Below are 4,680 nucleotides of genomic sequence, written 5' to 3'. Positions count from 1 at the left end.
ATCTGGTGAAAAAAAAGCTCTGCCTCGTGTCACATGTACTAACAAAATGACTCACTCCTGCACAGCTCATGAGCAGGGTGTGTGGGCTGGAGGCAGCCTGTCAGCTGTGAGCAGAGAGAGATTCCCAGAGTGCCTGAAAGATGGGGAGGGAGCTGCTCATCCCGGGGTGAAGGGTCACCCACCCCACCCTTCCCCTCAGAGAAGGGAAATGAAGATCAATCACCAGAATGACAAACTTGAGCGGAGACAGCTCCTTTTCAAGGAAACATTTGTGTTGCTCCCTGCTGCGTACAGAGGGGTTTGTTGCTGCTGCTGATTCCAGTCCTTGGGGTCTGTGGGCATAAGCCCACAGGGCAACGAAAATGATGAGGGGGCTGGAGCACATGACTTATGAGGAGAGGCTGAGGGAACTGGGATTGTTTAGTCTGCAGAAGAGAAGAATGAGGGGGGATTTGATACCTGCTTTCAACTACCTGAAAGGGGGTTCCAAAGAGGATGGATCTAGACTGTTCTCAGTGGTAGCAGATGACAGAATAAGGAGCAATGGTCTCAAGTTGCAGTGAGGAGGTCAAGGTTGGATATTAGGAAACACTTTTTCATTAGGAGGGTGGTGAAGCACTGGAATGGGTTACCTAGGGAGGTGGTGGAATCTCTTTCCTTAGAGGTGTTTAAGGTCAGGCTTGACAAAGCCCTGGCTGGGATGATTTAGTTGGGAATTGGCCCTGCTTTGAGCAGGGGGTTGGACTAGATACCTCCTGAGGTTCCTTCCAACCCTGATATTCTATGAGTCTATGAGTCTATAATCACTTTGTCTTAAGGGTGTTTGTCTGTCACCTTCTCTGGGTGTTTGGTACATGGATGGAGGCAGCCCCCACTCCTGGGTCTCTCCTGAGGAAATAAAAGTTTTTGTGCAAAATAACAAAACTTTTCTCCGAAAGGAGGGAAAGGAAATGGTCACACAAAAGTGCCAGGACACAAGGAATGTAGCAACTGGATTCCTCTATGCGCAGTGACTCTGAGAAGTGATTTATCGCCTCTCTCTTGTATTTGAAGAGAGATCTTGTATCTCTTGTATTGTTTGGTGTCACCCTTGGTAACCTACAAGGCTGACACAATTTTATTGATTGTGACACTAGGTCTGAAGGATTCAATCATATTATTAAACAAATGTTAAAAAAATAGTCTTAACTTGAGCTCTCTGTCCTGACAGGCTGGTGTCCCCAATTTGGTTCCAAATGCTCTTCCAGAAACGCCCCCGGGATCCCTGCACATGACAGTGGGAGTGAAAGAAGAAACCCTCAGCACTGCCTTTCGCTCCAGGCTGGTTTTTCAGGGGGTCCCTGGGGCTGGAAGGGTGCAAGCTGAGGTCTGTTACCACACTGGCCAACAATAAAACTTCTCTGTGCTCAGATCTAGCTTGTCGTAATGCCCCAGCCTGGTCCAATAATTTGCACTGAAGTTCAGCAAACGGGACCTGTCATTTTTCAATTCCAGCCATTGTAAGGTTCTCAACCAGACCCAGACAATGCTACCAGAACGCAACCAGCCAACTAATGCGGTGGAGCCTACAGACAGTATCCTGTTGATGATGCTAATTATGTAAATGGGGGAATGGTCCTGCTGTTGTGGGGAACTTTCCTGGCTTCTGCACTACAGAATCAGATAGGGGAAGGATCTGGGTCCTTGCTCCAATTCCCTTTCCCCAGAGTTGCAAGAGACAACAGTCTGTAACCCGCTAACGCCCCTTTGACTGGCATTAGCTGACCACTTAACATGCAATGGTCTTATATAATACCTAACACCTTATGATAAATCTAGCCCACCGTGTATTTAGCTGAGAGCCTTTCCCTGATTGGTAGCAGGCTGGCATTGAAAGTCTCCGCAGTGCAATCGACTCTCCCTTCTCCTCTGTCAGTGCAGGCCTCATTGTGGGGTCCCTGCACTAGAGGGCTGGGGTGAGTTTGGCACACGGATCCAGGAATAAGAACAAGGCGTCCTTGTGGCACCTTAGCGACTAACAAATTGATTTGGGCATAAGCTTTCCTGGGCTTTGTCCACTTTGTCGGATGCATGCAGTGGAAAATACAGTAGGAAGATATATATACACAGAGGACATGAAACAATGGGGGTTGCCATACCAACTCTAATGAGACTCATCAATTAAGGTGAGCTTTTATCAGCAGGAGAAAAAAAACTTTTGTAGATCCAGGAATGTGGCCTTGTGCATCCGAAAGCTCTGCAGCTGCCGCTCATCATCCCAAACCCGCATGACGATGCGATCTCACCCGTGGGCGCTTGTTTCTCGGGCCCACAACTAGAGCTCCACCATCTGCAGCGGCTCCGGGAATGCCACCCACACGCTTCAATTAATGGTCACTGTGTCCCCTAGCAATCTGCTCTGTACAGAATCGTCATCTCCCCCGACGTCTATTCGCGCGGCTCTGCAAATGCTGCAGGATCGTGTACCCTGGGCTCACAACGCTCGTAACAATAACGCAGCCCCATGCGGGCTCCGTGCTCCTGTCAGAGATGGCAGACAATGAGTAGGGTGTGGGGACTTAGGAAAAAAGGTGTGAAAATGATGGGAGATGTATAAAATGATGGGATGGTGAACATTGCATTATGGGAAGTTGATCCCACGCTTCCCCATCACCCCTGTGCAACCTGTTTGGGCCCCGGCATGCGTTGCTAAAATTTTCCAAAATACAGAGCAGTGGACAGTGGCGAGTTGCACGGTGGGATGCCTACCCACAGTGTGCCATATTCTGCATCAGTACAAACGCTCCTGGGGAGGACACTCACTACAAGCACAACGAGCCAAATAGGCACAAGCACAAGTGACATACTCACGGTGGTGACTGTTTGCTGACGGAACTTGAGTTAACGTAAGTCTGTCGTGCAGATATGGCCTGAGGTGTCTGAATTGCTCGGGAGAGGTGACAGCAAAAGTATGAGGCTAGGCCAAGACTCACTCAGGTATTTAGACACCTACTTTTGTGGATCTGGGCCTCCTGCACCTTAAAGGTTCCGGAACAAAAAGAGACCTAAAAAGAACCTGATATAATTTATTTCTTTTTTTTAAATGTCATGACTTGAGGGTGTATAACGCATAGGGTGACTAGACAGCAAGTGTGAAAAATCGGGACGGGGGTGAGGGGTAATAGGAGCCTATATAAGGAAAAGCCCCAAATATCGGGACTGTCCCTATAAAATCGGGACATCTGGTCACCTTAATAACGCATGATTTTTGAATTCTTGTGGTAGTCAAGCAATCTTGGGGTTATGGCTGTGTATTCATTAGGTCGTGATCTTGGGGTTATGGTGTATTCATTAGGATGTGAAGGCCAAAACTCTAACTGGGTTCAAAAAAGAACTAGACCAGTTCCTGGAGGACAGGTCCATCAATGGCTATTAGCCAAGATGCTCTGGGATCAACCTCGTGATCTGGGTGTCTCTAACTCTGACTACCGGAAGCCAGGATACTGCATTAGCTGGACCGTTGGTCTGGCACAGTACGGCCGTTTGTATGTTCAGTAAAAATTACAGTAGATTTTTCCCTTTGAGAAGGATTTAATACAGGGGTCGGCAACCTTTCAGAAGTGATGTGCCGAGTCTTCGTTTATTCACTCTAATTTAAGGTTTCGCGTGCCAGTCATACATTTTAACGTTTTTAGAAGGTCTCTTTCTATAAGTCTATAATATATAACTAAACTATTGTTGTATGTAAAATAAATAAGGTTTTTAAAATGTTTAAGAAGCTTCATTTAAAATTAAATTAAAATGCAGACTCCCCCGGACCGGTGGTCAGGGCCCAGGCAGTGTGAGTGCCACTGAAAATCAGCTCGCGTGCGGCGTTCGGCACACAGGCCATAGGTTGCCTATCCCTGGTTTACTAGGAGATCGTATACGGCCCTTGGTGAATATTTGGGAACCAAGTTCCACACACCAGCAGTGACGTGCGAAAAAGCACCAAGGGCTGGATTGAGAGGCAAAATAACAGTTGCAAAAGGCAACCCCCATGGGTGGATCATGCAAATGAAGAAGTTTTGACACTAGGCCAGGAAAGCAGTCTGACTGGAAGTCACATGAGCCAACGGAATAAACATGTGCTATCGAAAGAAAAAGAAAAATGTAGAATTAAAAATTCCAAATTAACAATCACAATTAAAACATGGGACGTGCTGTACTAGAAACACAGAGGTCACTGCTAAAACTTCAAGCAACTATCAGAGGGGTAGCCGTGTTAGTCTGGATCTGTAAAAAGCGACAAAGAGTCCCGTGGCACCGTATATGCGTCTGATGAAGTGGGTATTCACCCATGAAAGCTCATGCTCCAATACATCTGTTAGTCTATAAGGTGCCACAGGACACTTTGTTGCTTCCAGCAACTATTTTCTTCTATTTTTTCCCAACAAGTATTTGCTCTTAAAATACAAATTCATGGGCACCCTGACATCTAGCTTCACTGGGGGGCAGGAAGTGCCGAGAGTAATAAAAATCAGGCCTTCATTGAAACACCCCCCATGTGGGACCCGGAGTTTTCGGGGTGTCGCTGTCCCCTGCAGCCCGAGAGGAGCCGCCAGTGTCTGCCGCTGGGGGGGGGGGGGCTGCGCCTTTCCCGACCCCGCCCTAGGGAGCGGGGGCAGCGGGGAGGGGAAATCAAACATCCCCCCCGTGCCC

This window comes from Chrysemys picta, chromosome 16 (genome assembly GCF_011386835.1).
Source record: "Chrysemys picta bellii isolate R12L10 chromosome 16, ASM1138683v2, whole genome shotgun sequence".
In the NCBI taxonomy this organism is placed as follows: Eukaryota; Metazoa; Chordata; order Testudines; family Emydidae; genus Chrysemys; species Chrysemys picta.
This window is presented reverse-complemented; position numbering follows the sequence as displayed.